This window comes from Anas acuta, chromosome W, assembly GCF_963932015.1.
Source record: "Anas acuta chromosome W, bAnaAcu1.1, whole genome shotgun sequence".
Taxonomy (NCBI): domain Eukaryota; kingdom Metazoa; phylum Chordata; class Aves; order Anseriformes; family Anatidae; genus Anas; species Anas acuta.
In genome coordinates, this window is record NC_089016.1 from 17,341,248 (window position 1) to 17,360,095 (window position 18,848).

Sequence of the window (18,848 nt, forward strand, 5' to 3'; positions counted from 1 at the left end):
TGAGAACACTGTACAATAGGTACATCCCATTACATCCAGAAAGTAATCTTCAAACCTATTTGTAAATCATAACTTTATTCAAAACCCTCCTAAGCTTTCCTGTCTTTTCATATAAGCTTTAATACACACTGTTCATGTGATCTCAAGCACCATTCCCTATTCCCTTTTTTTTTTGCTGCAACTGCCTTAAATGCAGTGTTTTAGTTTCAAAACTGTTTAGAAAGGGACTTTTTTCCAAGAACACAGTATACTACTATCCTTCACTTGAATTCTCAATGCTACATTCATAAACAAGCTATTAAGGCCAAAGCATTATCTATATTCTTACACAAAGATTTTGCCTAGTTGAATGTGCAAGTAACAGCTATATAATCGTGCACTAAGCTAAACTTCCCACCAGTAATACAAGTCTAAAAAAAACCTTAGTTACAATGAGCTACAGCATTACAATTAATATTTCTACTGCAGCTTTAACAAATCAGTCGCTAGGGTCTATTAAATTGCCAAACAAGTGGATATTCGACTTTCCTTGAATGCATGCTGACAGGTGTTTCTACATCTCTTTACTATGCAAACGCGTGGTAAGATATAGCAGTTGAACATCTTGCCTGCTACTAGAAACTCTTTGTGACAAGTAAACAGCTTATTTTTCTTTCAGAGTAAAAATAATCATAACAAAAACTGAATATAAAACTTAAGCTATGAAAGGCTAGGAAAATATTAGAGAAGCGTATCTCAGTAAAGGAAAGTGTGTGTTTTTAAACAAACTAGTGGTGAAATAAACCACATGCACAGGTAAAAACAGAGTTTGAACAATGCTAATGGCTCAATATGGTTCTAAAGTGGGGCAAATTCTGTCATAATAGCTTGGAAAACAACGATGGAAGCTGTAACACTGAAAATGAAACACCATACGCTGGAGCAAACAAGCTATGCTGCAGAATAGAGAGCAAAGGAGAGCTGGAAGGGGACAAGGCAAAATCAAGCAGTAATCACACGAAATCGAGAGGCCGAAGGAGACCAATAACGCAGGGCCAAGAGCCACAAACAATAACCCTGAAGCCTGCATTAGGATGAGTAAGCACCAACAAGGAGGAAGGTGAGGAGTAAAAATTGAAGTTAAAAGGGGGGGGGGGAAGGGGTTAGCGGTACTCCCTGAGGAGAGATTGGCAGTCAGAGAGCAAGGAGACAGAACCACCTGGGAAAGTGAAAGACAGACCACACGAGGACGAAGAGAAGGGAGAAGAGAAAGAGGAGCTGGGAACGCCAGTAGGCGGATCCCAGCCGCCATTTTCCTCCCTTCCTCTTTTTTCCGCGTCTTTCTTCACCCCCCCCCCCCCCAGGGCAAGTGACGAGGGCCCAGATAGGAGTCGCGGGCAAGGCTGCCCAGGTCCTCTTATAGCAAGACAACAGAAAGAGGGCAGCAGCGAAAAACAGGAGAAACAGTTCCATATCATCGTCGACCCCCGTTCCCCCCCCCCCCCAAAAAAAAAAAAAAAAAAAAAAAAGTGGTGGAGGGGGCAGTTGGGAACCGTCTATAGGCAGACTGCGACTCCGGCACAGTGGGAACAGAGTCGAGTAGCTCCTTACCACCATTTTTTCCCTCGCTCAAGACCTCATTGCCCGCCCCCCCCCCCAAACCCCCCCCCCCAACGCGGGGACTTCTCCTCAATAGCGGTTCCTCCTCCCACCCCCAGCCCACTCCCCAGTGGGGCATCCCTCCCACGGGGTGCAGCAGACACTTGAGGAAAGAAGAAAGAAGCTCCAACACAGGGCTACCTCAGCGCGCCGCCCAGGAGGCATCGAACTCTTAGCAGACAGATATCAGAAGACAGAACAGATAAAACGACAACAGACCCAGGAAAAGAGGAAAGCCTAAAACTCACATCCTTCTCCACGCGGAGGTCCACTGTACCACTGGAAGAACGGAAGTGACGCACTATGAAATCCACACCCTTGCCGTGTACCACGTGAAAGGGGGAAGAAGAGGAGGTGTTTAAAGGGGACGCGACCGCTTGTCTCTCGCCTTTTCTTCTGTGGTGGGAGCCTTACGTTAGGTGTGTAAAAAGGAATTCGGCTGTGAGGAGCCCATTGGTTGTGCAAACAGCTGCTTGTCGTGGCTGTTCTTCGAGTTCTCTAGCACTCGCGCCTGAGGGGACGCCACGCGTGTGCTTTGCATGCTGAGACTGCAGCCCCAGGCGTCACCTGAGGCGCTGTCTAGGAAAGCGTTGCTTCCCCTTTTTCGCAGCAGTGTGTGCTTCGTTTTCCTTCCCTCAAGTGATGGTGTTGGTAAATGTTAACATAGCAACAGGTGCCTTGGTAGTGAAACCAGTATTGTTGCTAGCAATGTATACCATAAGTGCTTATTTAATCTAAACAACAGATAGTTAGGATAAATATTATGAGTATCTGGGAGATTATTGCTAGGTGAATAGTTTGGAAACTAAAGTAAATACCATTGAAATCCAATGTAATCAGTAAAGTATCTAAGTAACTGAAAAAGGTAAATAGAGATAAATAAAGGGACCAATCAGGTTAATAAAGGGGGTGTGGTTATACCTGGGGAGGTGCCCCACTAGACCTTCTCTTCACAGAGAAGGACTGGTGGGAGATATGGTGTTTGGGAGCTGTCTTGGGCAGAGTGACCACAAAAATGGTAGAGTTCTCTTTTCTTCGCGAAGTCAGGAGGGGGATCAGTAAAACTGCAGTCTTGGACTTCTGTAGAGCTGTTCAGGACACTGGTTGGTAGAGTCCCTTGGGAGGTGGTTCTGAAGGGCAGAGGAGTCCAGGAAGGCTGGGCACTCTTGAAGAGGGAAATCTTAATGGCTCAGGAGCGGTCTTGTCCCCACGTGCCCAAAGATGAGTGGGCGCAAAAGAAGACCAGCCTGGCTGAACAGAGAATTGTGGCTTGAGCTTAGGAGAAAAAAAAAGGTTTACAATCTTTGGAAAAGAGGGCAGGCCACTCGGGAGGACTACAAGGAGGTAACGAGGCTGTGCAGGGACAAAATTAGAAAGGCCAAAGCTCATCTGGAGCTCAATCTGGCTACTGCTGTTAAAGATAACAAAAAATGTTTTTATAAATACATCAACACAAAAAGGAGGACTAAGGAGAATCTCCATCCTTTACTGGATGCGGGGGGGAATTTAGTGACAAGAGATGAGGAAAAGGCGGAGGTGCTTAATGCCTTCTTTGCCTCAGTCTTTAGCGGCAATACCGGTTGTTCTCTGGATACCCAATACCCTGAGCTGGTGGAAGGGGATGGGGAGCAGAATGTGGCCCTCATAATCCATGAGGAAATGGTTGGCGACCTGCTACAGCACTTGGATGTACGCAAGTTGATGGGGCCGGATGGGATCCACCCGAGGGTACTGAGAGAACTGGCAGAGGAGCTGGCCAAGCCGCTTTCCATCATTTATGAGCAGTCCTGGCTATCAGGGACGTCTCAGTTGACTGGCGGCTAGTAAACGTGACGCCCATCTACAAGAAGGGCCGGAGGGTAGACCCAGGAAACTATAGGCCTGTCAGTTTGACCTCAGTGCCAGGGAAGCACATGGAGCAGATTATCCGGAGTGTCATCACACAGCGCTTGCAGGGCAAGCAGGCTATCAGGCCCAGTCAGCATGGGTTTATGAAAGGCAGGTCCTGCTTGACGAGCCTGATCTCCTTCTATGACAAAGTGACGCGCTGGGTGGATGAGGGAAAGGCTGTGGATGTGGTCTACCTCAACTTCAGTAAGGCTTTTGACACCATTCCCTACAACATTCTCCTCAAGATACTGGCTGCTCATGGCTTGGACTGGCGCATGCTTCATTGGGTTAAGAACTGGCTGGATAGCTGGGCACAAAGTGTTGTGGTGAGTGGAGTTAAATCCAGTTGGAGGCCGGTCACTAGTGGCATCCCCCAGGGCTCAGTACTGGGGCCAGTCCTCTTTAATATCTTTATCGATGATCTGGATGAGGGGATCAAGTGCACCCTCAGTAAGTTTGCAGATGACACCAAGTTGGGTGCGTGTGTTGATCTGCTTGAGGGTAGGAAGGCTCTGCAGGAGGATCTGGATAGGCTGCACCGATGGGCTGAGGTCAACTGCATGAAGTTCAACAAGGCCAAGTGCCGGGTCCTGCACCTGGGGCACAACAACCCCAAGCAGTGCTACAGCCTGGAAGATGAGTGGTTAGAAAGCTGCCTGGCGGAGAAGGACCTGGGAGTATTGGTCAATAGTGGGCTGAATATGAGCCAGCAGTGTGCTCAGGTGGCCAAGAAGGCCAACGGCATTATGGCCCGGCTAGCTCAGTCGGTAGAGCATGAGACTCTTAATCTCAGGGTTGTGGGTTCGAGCCCCACGTTGGGCGCCAAAAAGACTGTCGTGGTTTAACCCGGCCGGCAGCTAAACACCACGCAGCCGTTCGCTCACCCTCCCCCCTCCCTCTCCGGGATGGGGGAGAGAAATGGAAAGTGAAGCCCATGAGTTGAGATAAAGACAGTTTAATAAGACAGGAAAATAATAATAACAAAAATAATAATAACAATAATAATAATAATGATACAATAGTGATAATATGAAAGTAATAATAGTATGTACAAACAAGTGATGCACAATGCAATTGCTCACCACTCGCTGACCGATGCCCAGCCTAACCCCGAGCAGTCCGGCCCCCTCCCCCCGGCTAGCCACCCCTAGATATTGTTTAGCATGACGTCAGATGGTATGGAATACCCCTTTGGCTAGTTTGGGTCACCTGTCCTGGGTCTGTCCCCTCCCAGCTCTTACTGCACCCCCAGCCTGCCCATTGGCAGGACAGAGCAAAAGGCTGAAATGTCCTTGGCTTAGTATAAGCACTGCTCTGCAACAATTAAAGCATTGGGGTGTTATCAGCACTCTTCTCATCCTAAGCCAAAACACAGCATTCCACCAGCTACTAGGAAGAAAATTAATTCTGTTCTAACTGAAACCAGGACAGGCTTGTATCAGAAACAGTGTGGCCAGCAGGTCTAGGGAAGTGATTGTTCTCCTGTACTCAGCTCTGGTGAGGCCACACCTCGAGTACTGTGTTCGGTTTTGGGCCCCTTGCTACAAGTAGGGCATCGAGGTGCTCAAGCGAGTCCGGAGAAGGGCGACGAAGCTGGTGAGGGGTCTGTAGAACAAGTCTTATGAGGATCGGCTGAGGGAGCTGGGCTTGTTCAGCCTGGAGAAGAGGAGGCTCAGGGGTGACCATATTGCTCTCTACAGGTACCTTAAAGGAGGCTGTAGTGAGGTGGGGATTGGTCTATTCTCCCACGTGCCTGGTGACAGGACGAGGGGGAATGGGCTAAAGTTGCTCCAGGGGAGTTTTAGGTTGGATCTTAGGAAGAACTTCTTTACCGAAAGGGTTGTTAGACATTGGAACAGGCTGCCCAGGGAAGTGGTGGAGTCACCATCCCTGGAGTTCTTTAAAAGACGTTTAGATGTAGAGCTTAGGGATATGGTTTAGTGGAGGACTTGTTAGTGTTAGGTCAGAGGTTGGACTAGGTGATCTTGGAGGTCTCTTCTAATCTAGACAATTCTGTGAAGATGGAATATACATTTATCAAATGAATATGAAGATAACTGATGATTACAAGTGTATTATGCAAATGTATGTTTCTGAATTGTATAAATGTTTGTTGTGTGAGCAAATTGAACAAAGTTAGATTTGGGCAGACATGCCCCTAACTTCTGGTGGCAAATAAAGGACCTTCAAATAATCACTTTGTTTTTATGTGTCTTCGCGAACATTTTAACGACCCAGATAGGACCTCGTGGACATTGCTGAGGCAGCTCGCGAACCAATCACGCTCCAGCCAGCACCAAGGAGTGTCTTGGGGAGCCATCGGCCGTGACCAACCCCACTGCTCACAACGTACCTCTGGAAGGGTAAGAGAAAAGGTGCTTTCTGGTAATCGGTACTGATCTGGCCTGGGAGCCTGCCGGTCAGACGCGGCGAAAGCCACGCACGGTTGGGCTAGGGAATTCCTGGGGTAAGCCTAGGTGTCATATGTAAGACAGTCACAAAAGCGTTGCAGATTCGGCAACAGTGGTCTGGTTTGGTAAAAGGTTATAGCTATATGTCGTGGTTCCAAATAGAAAAACTCAAATGTATTTTGGGCGGCAATACTCCCATACCACGATCTTCCCCTTTGGGCTGTTTACTAGCACACTGGAAGGAGGGAGGCTTTGGACAGGAGTTACGAAAAGGTAAACTAGTCGATTACTGTAATGTTTGGTGGCCACAGTATGAACTAGAAGATCAAGAGAGTTGGCCAGAAAATTGAACTTTGCAATACAATACTATCTTACAATTAATGTTATTTTGTAAGCAAGAAGGCAAGTGGGATGAGATTCCATATGTAGAATTATTTTTCTATTTGCAAGATAAGCCCGAGTGGCAACATGCTTGCGGGATAATGATGGCTGAAATAATTGTTGATGAGCAATGCAAAGCATGTACAGGAGAAAAGCGCTGTATAGGGCATCAAGCGTTAGAGAATGGTATGTATTATAGACAGGACGATGGAAATATATATTTGGAAGTAGTACCATCAGCCCCATTAGAACAAGGGCAGGCTGTCAGGGAAGAAAGTGAGGATAGTGAGGGGGAGAAGGAAGTAGAAAAAGGAGCGGTAGCTTCAGCTACCCCGGTATCATATAGAACCCGATGATGAGACCATAAAGGTGCTGCCGAATGTATGATAAGAGAGAAAGACAGAACAAGAAGACAAAAGAAAAACATAATTGCTCCTTTCAGACAAGGAGTAGGGACAGAAGGGCCAGTATATGTTAAAGTACTGTTTAATCCAGGAGACCCAGTAATTTGGAAACAAGTAGCAGGAATGTATCAGGAAAACCCTGATAAAGTAGCTAGGGTAATGAAAATGATAATTAAAACCCAGAATCCGGACTGGGATGACCTTCAAGTAATATTAGATACATTAATGGACTCAACAGAAAAGGATATGGTGTTAAGAGCAGCTAGAGAAAGAGCAAGAGAGGATATCCAGAATGGGTTAGTCCCAGGAAACATAGATCAGAATTTTCCAATGGAAGACCCACAATGGGACTATAACACAGGGGAAGGTATGAGAAGATTGAAAAGGTATCAGGACTGGGTACAAATAGGGGTGCAGAGTGCCATGCCCAAAACTATAAATTGGTCCAAACTGTATAATATTAGGCAGGAGAAAACAGAATCTCACTCCGCATTTCTGGAAAGGCTTAAGGAAATCGCAAAGAAATATACTGACCTAGATGTAGAAACAGAACAAGCTAAAGCACAGTTAGCTCTTATCTTTTTAGTACAATCACAGAAAGATATTCAGAAGAAATTACAGAAACTGGAAGGAGGAGACTTGAGAAATATGGATAGATTGTTAGAAATAGCCTGGAAAGTATACAACAATAGAGAAAATGAATCCACTAGGAGGCAGCAACAGATTCTGTTAACAGTGATTCAAGGCAGAAGAAACCAAGGATTCAGAGGGAGAGCAAGAGGATTTGCTAGAGGACGGGGAGTTAGTATAGGAAGGGGTCGTGGAGACTTTAGTGGAAATCCAGGAGGAAGATCAGGATTGAATCAGTGTGCTTATTGTAAAAAGGAAGGGCATTGGAAAAATGAGTGTCTGTTTAGAAGAGACCAATTCTCGGGAAATTCATTTCAGAATCAGGAAGCCGTTAAGGCAATGGTGCTAGGAGATTTTAGTAGCTGACTAGATACAGAACATAAAGCAGCCAAAGAACCTTTAGTAAAGATTCAATTAGGGGATAAGGAAGTGAGGTTCTTGATAGATACAGGAGCAACATATTCAGTGTTAAATAGTTTAAAAGGACAATTACGAAATAAGACAGACGACTACAATAGTTGGAGCCACAGGGAAGGAGGAGGAATGGCCGTTTTTACAACCTCTTGATTTGCGTTTTGGAGGTAAGGAATTAAGCCATGAATTTTTGTATGTACCAGAATGCTCGATTCCACTCTTGGGATGGGATTTATTAACTAAATGAGATGCAACAATAACCTTTGAGGATGGAGAATTAATAATGAAGGTACCTGAGTCTAAAATAGGACAAATCCTGATGATCAAAGATAAACCCTTTGTTAAAATTCCAAGAGAAGTAGAAAATGCAGTCATACCAATAGTATGGGAAACAGATGTACCAGGGAAGTCAAAACTGGCACGACCGGTAAAGGTGGAATTAAAGGAAGGAGCCAGACCTGTTTGAATCAAACAATATTCACTCAAAATAGAAGCTAGACAGGGGATAGTGAAAATTATTGACAAATTTCTTAAATATCAGATTTTGGAAGAATGTAAATTGGAATATAATACTCCAATTTTTCCAGTAAAGAAGCCGAATGACGAATATAGATTGGTACAAGATCTTAGAGCAATAAATGAAAGAACAAAGGACATTCACCCAGTAGTAGCTAATCCTTACATATTGTTAACATCTGTGAGAGAGAAATATAAATGGTTTACCGTGATAGATTTAAAGGATGTCTTCTTTTGCATACCTCTTGATAAAGATAGTAGAAAATTATTTGCCTTTGAATGGGAAAACACGCAGAATGGATGAAAGACACAATTAACTTGGACAAGACTTCTGCAAGGCTTCAAAAATAGCCCGACCCTCTTCGGAAGCCAGCTGGCCAAGGAACTGGAGATCTAGACAACGCAAGGACAAATACAGGTACCCATAAGTTAGTATTTGTTGTTACAATATGTAGATGATATTTTGATTGCCGCAGAGAATGAGTCACTCTGCACCCAAATAACCATTGAGATTTTAAATCAGTTAGGAATGGGTGGCTATAAAGTTTCAAAAGAAAAGGCACAAATAGTTTGCTCAACTGTAACATATTTGGAGTGTGAGATTTCTCAGGGACAAAGAACTCTGGGCATCAACAGGATAAGAGCCATATGCACTATCCCGGAACCTCAGAATCTCCATGAGCTAAGGGCTTTCTTAGGAATGGCTGGGTGGTGAACACTACATATAATGGATTACGGACTCATAGCAAAGTCCCTTTATGAAGCTCAGAAGGCACATAATTTTATTTGGGGAAAATTACACAAAGAAGCTTTTAAGAAACTTAAAGACGCTCTAATGAAGTCACCAGCTTTGGGCTTACCAGATCTATCAAAAGATTTCCAGTTATTTGTACATGAAAGACAATGACTAGCATTAGGGGTACTAACTCAGCGACTGGGAAGCTGGAAAAGACCTGTGGGATACTTTTCCAAACAGTTGAATGCTGTAAGTGCAGGGTGGCCCTCACATTTGTGGGCAGTGGCAGCAACAGTTCTCTTAATCCAGGAAGCAAGGAAACTTACCTTGAGAAAACATGTTGAAATTTTTGTACCACATATGGTAACAACCGTTTTAGAGCAAAAGGGGGGCCACTGGTTATCACCCAGCTGGATGATGAAATATCAGGCAATACTAACTGAACAAGATGTTGTAACCTTGAAAATGACTAACTTGTTAAATCCAGAAGTATTTATATCCTAGTATTTCTAGGAACTGTTCCAGTAGAAGGACCGTTAGAACACAATTGTGTGGAAATAATCAAACATACTCATGCTAGCCGCGAAGATTTGAAGGATATACCCCTTGAAAGGTATGACTGGGAACTTTTTACTGATGGTAGTAGTTTTGTGGAAAATGGAACACGATATGCAGGGTATGCAGTGACAACCTTGAAAACAGTAATCAAAGCAAAACCTTTACCACCTGGAACATCGGCACAGCGAGCGGAACGGATAGCTCTGACTTGAGCACTGGAACCGAGTAAAGAAAAGATGGTAAATATTTGGACAGATTCAAAGTATGCCTTTGGAGTGGTCCACGTTCATGAAGCGTTATGGAAAGAGGGTTGTTGTCCTCACAAGGGGCCAATATAAGATATCAAGAGGAGGTGTTAAATTTGATAAATGCGGTACAAAAAAAAAAGTGGCTGTTATGCACTGAAAGGCCCATCAAGGAGGAACCTCAAAGATATCAGAAGGGAATTGGTTGGCAGATCGAGCAGCTCGACAAATTGCTCAGAAGGTGTGGAGTGTGATGGCTTTGGTACCGCTCAAGGTAGGCCCCACTCATCTTAATCTTCCCAAGGAACCAAGATATTTGCCAGAGGATGAGAAATTAGCAAATCTCCTAAAGGCCCAAAAGAACTCTGATGGATGGTATGTAACCGCTACGGGCCAGCTGGTATTATCCCCCTTGGTGATGTGGGCAATACTCCAGACAAGACATAATGAGTGTTACTGGGGCGCAGAGGCAATGGTAACATTTTTAAAACGTAATATTATCTCTACACATATGTAACAATGGCCAAACCAGTAATGTCAAAGTGTGAGATTTGTCTGAAAAATAATCCAGTAGCAAGAAAACATGCTGAAATGGGAAAAGTTAGAGTAGGAATAGAACCGGGAGATTACTGGCAAATTGATTTTGTAGAGTTACCTAGGACTAGGGGATATAGGTATCTTTTAGTAGGGGTTGACACCTTTTTTGGATGGCCAGAAGCCCTTCCCTGTCACACCAATCAAGCTAAAGAGACAGTAAAATGGTTCTTGAGAGAAATCATTCCAAGGTTTGGGGTACCGTTAGGCATATCCTCAGATAGGGGACCACACTTTATTGCATCCGTGGTTAAAGATGTAAGCAGGCTATTAGGAATTTCTTGGAATTTACATACTGCATGGAGACCCCAATCTAGTGGACAGGTAGAGAAGATGAACCAAACACTGAAGGGACAGATTAGTAAAATCTGCCAGGAAGCCAAAATACAATGGCCACAAGCTTTGCCTATAGCCTTATTGAGAATAAGGATAAAGCCAAGGAGTGGAATGTCAGTAAGCCCATACGAAATTATGTATGGAAAGCCTTATGAATCCCCAGAACCAAATCCTAATATGCACATAAAAGGGAACCAGGATGTTTATAATTATGTATTATCTCTTGGTAAAACTTCAGCTCGACTTCGAAGTGTTTTGGTGTGGAGAACCCTGTCCACAATATTCAGCCAGGAGACCGAGTGTATATTAAAAATTGGAACGAAGAACCCCTGAAAGAACGGTGGGCCGGACCTTATCAAGTATTATTGACTACTTTTACAGCTGTAAAGGTAGAAGGGGTGGATGCTTGGGTTCATTATACTCGGGTGAAAAAGGTTCCTGAACTTTGGTCGGTGCAAGCAATCAGAGATACAAAACTACAGATGAGGCGCGTATAACCATACAATGTCGGGGTTCTTAACAATGGTAACAATAATTGTTTTGTGTAAATACCTTGTAATTGGGTTCCTAGAAATACCAAAAAAGTATAAGAAAGAGGAAATATTTGAGGGAGAAAATGTTACTTTGGAATGTGGAATGCAAGACAATAAACCAATAACAATTATCTCTGTACAGGTGGTTTGGGAGAAAATAAATTACTTTGGACAGAGACAGGAAATATACATAAATACAATCAGGGACAATACAGGAGTGAAAGATGGATGGAAGGGAAAGGCTTTAAAGTTTCCTTTTAAAGGAAAATTGGAAAGCCTACAAATTAGTAGAGCAAAAAGAAGTTTAGAAGAAGGGGCAGATGAAGCTATATGGCATGAACCCTCGAGTGGAGTTAGCACCAGTAGCTACTTACTGAAATAGGGAGATGATCTACAAACTTACAGGACAAGTAAGTAGGCTCGCGAGAGCCACAAAAGAGGGTTTTAGAGATTTTAATATCCAACTACAAGCTACAACTAAAATGACTCTACAGAACCGACTGGCATTAGATACACTCTTATTAAAGGAACATGGAGCGTGAGGATTTTTAAAAGATCGTATTGATCATTGCTGCATCCACATTCCAAATGTGACTATTGATGTAGAACATGATATAGAACAGTTGACTCAAGTAGAACGAGATGCAGAACAGGAAGAGAAAGATATGACGACAAGCTGGTTGGATAAAATTTTTAGCGGACGTGTTGCAGCCTGAATCCTAGCAGGGACGGGCTTTGATAAGATGTTTTAAGTGTGGCCAGGCTGGCCAATTCAAATAGGAATATCTGGAGTGGAAGAAGGAGGAAAGAAGGAAAATGGGATGAAATATGGTATACTGATATGTTGTTTCAGCATCCAGGAGGGGGAAAGGTATGGAATTAGGTTGGCCAATGACTGAGCCGTTCGTGAAAGTACAGGCTGGAGAACGATAAAAAGAAGTGTTAAAAAGCGTTATTGAAGGTGTTAAAGGTGTGGCATGTAGTGTTTGACAGAGCTGTTTGAAGTTGAATGAGCAGGGAAAGGGGATGTAGGCATTATCTAAGTAACAGTCTAGAAGTTTTGGTATATTTGCTGTGGTGTTTGGTCAGTTTCCCAAGTATTGGGAAGGGGGGGGGGGTTGGGGGGGACAGCCTGCTCCACCAGAGGCCTCTCCACAGACCACAGGGGGGCTTTGGCTCTGGCGCCTGGAGCACCTCCTCCCCCTCCTTCTGCACTGACTTTAGTGTCTGCGGGGAGGTTTCTTGCACCTTGCTCTCCCAGCTGCTTTTGAGCAGCAGGTTTTTGTTTGTTTGTTTGTTTGTTTTCTTGGATGGGCTCTCACAGAGGCACAGGCTGTGTTGCTCATGGCATGGCTCTGGGCAGCAGTGGGCCCCTTTGGGGCCGGATGAAATTGTCCCTTATCTGCCACGGGGAGGCTTCTGGGTTTTTCTCATGGGGGCTGCCACTGCAGTTCCCCCCCCGAACCTTGCCATCGAACCCAGTACACTGGGGCAGCTAGGTCATTACTGGCTTGTAAAGTATCAGGGATTAAATTCACTAATGAAACCCTAAAAAGTGATGGGGGTAGAAGGGGCTGGGATAACAGTGCCACCTTTGGGGGATACCAAGCTGAGACTAGGGGATAAAATGATCACTGGGCAATTACTGTATCTACCCAAGGTAGGGACTAACTTGTGAAGGGATTTCATAGAATCATAGAATATCCTGAGTTGGAAGGGACCCTTAAGGATCATCAAGTCCAACTCTTGACACCGCACAGGTCTACCCAAAAGTTCAGACCATGTGACTAAGTGCACAGTCCAATCTCTTCTTAAATTCAGACAGGCTCGGTGCAGTGACCACTTCCCTGGGGAACCTGTTCCAGTGTGCAACTACCCTCTCTGTGAAGAACCCCCTCCTGATGTCAAGCCTAAATTTCCCCTGCCTCAGCTTAACCCCGTTCCCGCGGGTCCTGTCGCTGGTGTTAATGGAGAAAAGGTCTCCTGCCTCTCGACACCCCCTTACGAGGAAGTTGTAGACTGCGATGAGGTCTCCCCTCAGCCTCCTCTTCTCCAGGCTGAACAGGCCCAGTGCCCTCAGCCGTTCCTCGTACGTCTTCCCCTCCAGGCCTTTCACCATCTTCGTAGCCCTCCTCTGGACACTCTCCAACAGTTTCATGTCCTTTTTATACTGTGGTGCCCAGAACTGCACACAGTACTCGAGGTGAGGCCGCACCAGCGCAGAGTAGAGCGGGACAATCACCTCCCTTGACCTACTAGCGATGCCGTGCTTGATGCACCCCAGGACACGGTTGGCCCTCCTGGCTGCCAGGGCACACTGCTGGCTCATATTCAGCTTGCTGTCTACCACGACCCCCAGATCCCTCTCTTCTAGGCTGCTCTCCAGCGTCTCATCGCCCAGTCTGTACATGCAGCCAGGGTTTCCCCGTCCCAGGTGCAGGACCCGGCACTTGCTCTTATTGAACTTCATGCGGTTGGTGATCGCCCAGCTCTCCAACCTATCCAGATCCCTCTGCAGGGCCTTTCCACCCTCATTCGAGTCCACAACTCCTCCAAGTTTGGTGTCATCAGCAAACTTGCTCAAAATACCTTCTATTCCTACATCCAGATCGTTTATAAAAATATTGAAAAGTACCGGCCCTAAAATGGAGCCTTGAGGGACCCCACTGGTGACCGCCCGCCAGCCTGACGCAGCCCCATTTACCATAACCCTTTGGGCCCTGCCCGTTAGCCAATTGCTCACCCATCGTATGATGTTTTTATTTAGCTGTATGGTGGACATTTTGTCCAGTAGGATCCTATGGGAAACTGTGTCAAAAGCCTTGCTGAAGTCCAAAAAAATCACATCAGCTGGTTTCCCTTGGTCCACCATTTGATGATGAAATTAGGCATTCAAATAGTAAATTGTTAGGCTGGAATAACAGTGTTATTAATGGAGTGCTCTCAGGCTCTGAGAGCAAAGATATATTCACCTCTGACTGGAAAGACCCTGAAATGGGGGCGGAAGCAACAATACAGATGGACGATTTTACCTCAGGGCTTGGGAGTATTGAAAAATAAATTACCATATGTAGAAAGAGAAGTCAGGTATTTAAGGTATCTAATGTCTAAAGGAAAACAGAATAAATCCAGAGAGGATTCAGGGAATTGTTGAAAATTAAGAAAGACCTAAAAAGTTTTAAAAGAAAGATTTCTTTTAAGGAACCAGGAGCCACGAAGTCTGAAGGAAAATGGATAGTCCCTGATGGGAGAGAAATGCTGAATAAAGCACCAGTGAGGCAAATATTAACTGTTTTACATCAGAAGAGTCATTGGGAGGTGCAAGCAATGTGCGATGTTGTGCTAAGAAAGTATGTCTGTGTAGGAATATACATTTTAGGGAAGCACATATGTAGAGGATGTACCATATGTCAAAAGGTAAATAAAAAGGTCTTCTGTAACCCACCTAGAGGGGGGCGGGAGCCAGAGTTTCAAGCTTTCCAAAGTATACAGGTAGACTTTACTGAGTTACCTGAAGTAGGGAGACTTAAGTACTTGTTGGTCCTAATTGACCACCTGACTGGATGGACGTACACTTTCCCCTCGGTATCTGCCACTGTGAACACGGTGGCTAAGGTATCAATGGAGCAAATAGTCCCTAGATATGGGATAGTTGAAAACATTGATTCAGATCAAGGACGTCATTTCATTTCACAAGTACTGCAAGGGTTAAAGCAGGCCCTAGAGATTGAGTGGGATTTTCACACCCCCTGGCAACCCTCCTCTTCTGGGAAGGTGGAGCAAGTGAACCAGATATTAAAGAAGCAATTAACTAAATTAGTGTTAGAAACCCAACTTCCTTGGGTAAAATTCTTACCTTTAGCACTCGTACAAGTTCAAACAGCACCAAGGCAGGAAATAGGAATTTCACCATATGAGATTCTATATGGATTAAGCTATCCAGACAGAAGGGATGAAATACCACAATTTGAAACAAGAGAGTTTTCTTAAGAACTGTATTCTGGGGTTGTCCTCTTCTTTGTCATCTCTCAGGACCTGTGGGTTGTTGGCTCAAACCCCCACCACCATCAACCAGGAAACCGGGTCCTGATTCGGACCTGAAAGAATCAACTCCGGCCTGAAGGGAAAGGACCATTCCAAGTACTACTAACCACTGAAACAGCCATAAGAACTGCGGAGAAAGGTTGGACTCACTATACTCGAGTGAAAGCACCTATCGACCCTGGTATCTGGGAAGCTGTTCCTACAGAAGACTTGTTGAAAGTTAAAATCAAAAAGAAAAACCTCATAATGGACTCTGAGCAGAAGAAAAGCTTGCAATTGTAAACTAACCTTTAATTTTCACAGGTAACTAATGAGTGTGACTTGTGATTGAGAGAAAGGACTGGCCTATAGCGAATTGAAGTGCTCCCAAGGGGTTTTTGTTCTAGTAGTAATGTACATGTATCTTATTCTTTGCATTGATAATTATTTGGAAACCTAAGGGTTAAAAATAATGACAGGGAAAAATCAATGACTAATTTTGTTTTTAGTGATTCTAGGCCTCAGAGAAGGCCTCGGTTAATTGGCAACTTGGAAAAGGCATGACCAGATAATAGCAAAGATGGGATACCCCATCAAAATATGGGTGACAGTGACAGAGGGTTATGTACCACAATCTGTCACATTTGATGCTTGTGAGGTGTTAGCTTGTGGAGATTTAAATGCCCAACGACAACTGAGCAGAGAGAACAAATAACTGGGAGAGACCCAACAGCCAGATTGAGAACAGCTGTATGGAAACAATCCTCTTTTGCCATCAGAGAAAGGGAGAAACTCAAGGAGAAAACAGGAGAGAAAACAGGAGGCCCTCTTTGAAATGCGGCAGTTCAAACATTTGAGATTCAAACAGGGTATGGGGATGTGAATGCCTGGATAGAATGGGTCAAATATACCGTCCAGAGTCTCAACCATAGCAATTGCTATGCTTGTGCCTTGGGACGACTGATTGCCCAGATAGTGCCCTTCCCATGGGGGTGGACCGAAGACTCCCAAGAGATGCGATGTATGCTTGCATTGTACCAAGAAAAGACTGCCTGGGGAAATGAGGCCTGTAAGTCTCTCTTTGCTGTTCCTTGCGTGATAGCAATATCAGGGCTCCCCCTGCATTCTCTACAGCTATAGGTAACCATAAAGCTTGCCTCTCACAGCAGGGTGTGAGTGCTTCCCGGCATCTGGGAGAATTTGCCTTGTGCAGAAGGACCTTGAATGTTACCAAGGACTTGATGGGAAACTGCTCAAGACTTGAGACCCCCAGGACATATCTCTGGTGGTACTGTGGAGGGAAGATTTTACGTTCCACCCTACCATCTAACTGGTGAGGCACTTGTGCACTTGTTCAATTAGCTATACCCTTCACCCTGGCATTTGAAAGAAAAACATCACAAATACCCACAGTTTTTATTCCCGCAGTAATTATCACCACTGTGCAAATATCAAGGTTGTCAAGCCGCTTATTCATGGAAGATCAGCAAATGATCTCTCAGTACTTAATGTCTTTACTCTTGCTGTTAAGCATTCCACATAAGATGGTCTCCATATAAAGAATATTAATGCAAAAAAGTATATATTCTCAGGCCATGACATAGCTATTGGTTTCAAAGTTTTTACTAACTTTCATATTATAATAGTAATGGCACTTCACGTCTTTGCAATTTCTATCTGCTTTGCTTTCTTATAGGTCAACACCTGGTACACAAATAATGCAAAAGTTGTCAGAGTATCACGTTCAGATCAACAGTTCTTTATGCATTTCTAATCAAGTCCCTCAGCCTTGAAAAAAATCCAAATGACTGAAAGAAAGAGATTTTTCTGCTGGATCTTAATGAGTTAACCTCTTCCACTTGCAACATTTCCTCCAAAGTTTTTTTTTTTTTTTTTTAAAAGCTTTAATCTGCTGCTACATCTGTCCTGGCCTCTGGTGGTCAAACAAGACAGTTGAGTCTAGTTTATTCAAAAACTTGAAGGTTCCCTCTAAGAAATCTTACCTACATCTGCTATTAAAAAAGAAAAAAAAAAAGTCCATACTTGTTCAGTTTTAGTCCTTTAGAAGGAAGATTCAAAGATTTAGAGTTGATTTTTTTGTTGTTGTTTAAACTACAGTCTTGGAGTCCTGTGGTAGTGGCAGGTATGTACATCTTAAAGTAGGACTGATGCCACTGCATGTTAAATCATGGACTTCTCACTGTATTTTGGTGATCTCCTTTCATATACGTGAAATTGAGTTCAAAGATTTGTTTTTCTTAATGCTAGCTTGCCATTTTTCTCTATGATATTTTTAGATGCACTAAGCTTTGGACAAATAGAGTGCTATTTAATCTCAGTTTGAAGTTTTGTGTTCCATTGTATGTTTTCATTCTGGAAATTCTTGTCTGTTGTTCTGTAATTTTAATAGGAACATAGATTGAGAATTTTTTTTTCCTATTTGGAAAAAAATCTTTTGAATGTTTCACTAAAGCTTTTCTGCCTTTCTCACTCTGCCTTATGGTTTGCAGTTTATCAGTCCATTTATTGTCCTTCCAGTCAAGGATATAGAAATAGGTACAGTTCAGAGTGCCCTAAAGGATCTAATCTAAATGTATTATTGTTTCATTTTGCAGTAAATCTGATATACATAAAACAAGATTGCATCTCTGTATGATAAACCACTGAGATTTTTTAAGCATAGACTATGAATCTGATTCTGTGAGCTAGCGGTAACATAAACAGATGTTATGTAATGGTTCACAAAGTCATCAAGAAGCATCAGGTTCTTACTAGGAAACTGCTGAGAGAAAGACTTCTTCCACTTTTTTTTTTTCTCCAAGAATATGGCAAATCTTGAACTTTTTTTCTGTCATGCTTAATAAGTGTGGCTTCTCATAACGTGTTATATTATAATATTTTTCAAGTGATATATGCACTAGATTCAATGTGCAAAATTCAATTGGAAAAGTAACCTGAAACTTCTGCTGAAATTGCAGCTGAATCGAGCTGCCAAACAGGAGCTTCTGCACAGACATATGCAGTGCTGAAATCACAACATATAGGATGGAATATTTAGATTAGACTCCTAGAAAATACTTGGATAAAAAAAGCTATGAAACCTAAGATAGAAATCTGTTATGAAATAAAGCTTTATTTTTCATCAGCTTTTGAAACTTGTCCTGGTTTCAGCTAGAATAGAGTTAATTTTCCTCCTAGTATCTAGTAGGGTGCTATGTTTTGGCTTAGGATGAGAAGAGTGCTGATAACACGCCGATGTTTTAATTGTTGCAGAGCAGTGCTTACACTAAGCCAAGGACTTTTCAGCTTCTCACTCTGTCCTGACAGTGGGCAGGCTAGGGATGCAGCAGGAGCTGGGAGGGGTGTAACAATGGCTTATGATATGATGAAATTGCTGGTCATGAGACTAACCTGGTATTTGTCCTCAGCACTGTCGTCAACTCTATACTTTGGAAACCATATCTCGGAAACTATAGCAATTACACCTATTGACTTTTTTTTGTCAGGGAGCCAATCTGTGGAGGGGACAGAAGAAGATA

General features: G+C 43.7%; 2 protein-coding genes, 1 long non-coding RNA gene and 1 other non-coding gene across 10 annotated transcripts in view; 3 read left to right on the forward strand and 1 right to left on the reverse strand.

Annotated features, from left to right (window-relative positions):
* The window catches only part of LOC137846796 (activated RNA polymerase II transcriptional coactivator p15-like), a 31,624-nt gene extending 29,625 nt beyond the window's left edge, over positions 1–1,999 (reverse strand). Inside the window, exon 1 of the mRNA XM_068664908.1 lies at positions 1,887–1,999. The gene's annotated coding sequence lies outside the window, so the exon portion shown is untranslated. The remainder of the gene's footprint in view (positions 1–1,886) is intronic.
* The window catches only part of LOC137847008 (zinc finger RNA-binding protein-like), a 207,528-nt gene that overhangs the window by 58,979 nt on the left and 129,701 nt on the right, over positions 1–18,848 (forward strand). The window lies entirely within an intron of this gene.
* LOC137846797 (uncharacterized) lies at positions 1,934–18,130 on the forward strand. Of its 4 annotated transcripts, none has more exons than XR_011090653.1 (5): positions 1,953–2,057; positions 5,767–5,891; positions 8,539–8,702; positions 9,525–9,633; positions 15,319–18,130. It is a non-coding gene; the product is annotated as an uncharacterized lncRNA (long non-coding RNA). The 4 variants fall into 4 exon arrangements; XR_011090654.1 differs by having other exon boundaries at positions 9,534–9,633; XR_011090655.1 differs by lacking the exon at positions 9,525–9,633 and having other exon boundaries at positions 1,934–2,057.
* Positions 4,278–4,350, forward strand: TRNAK-CUU (transfer RNA lysine (anticodon CUU)). The gene has a single exon. It is a non-coding gene; the product is annotated as a tRNA-Lys (tRNA).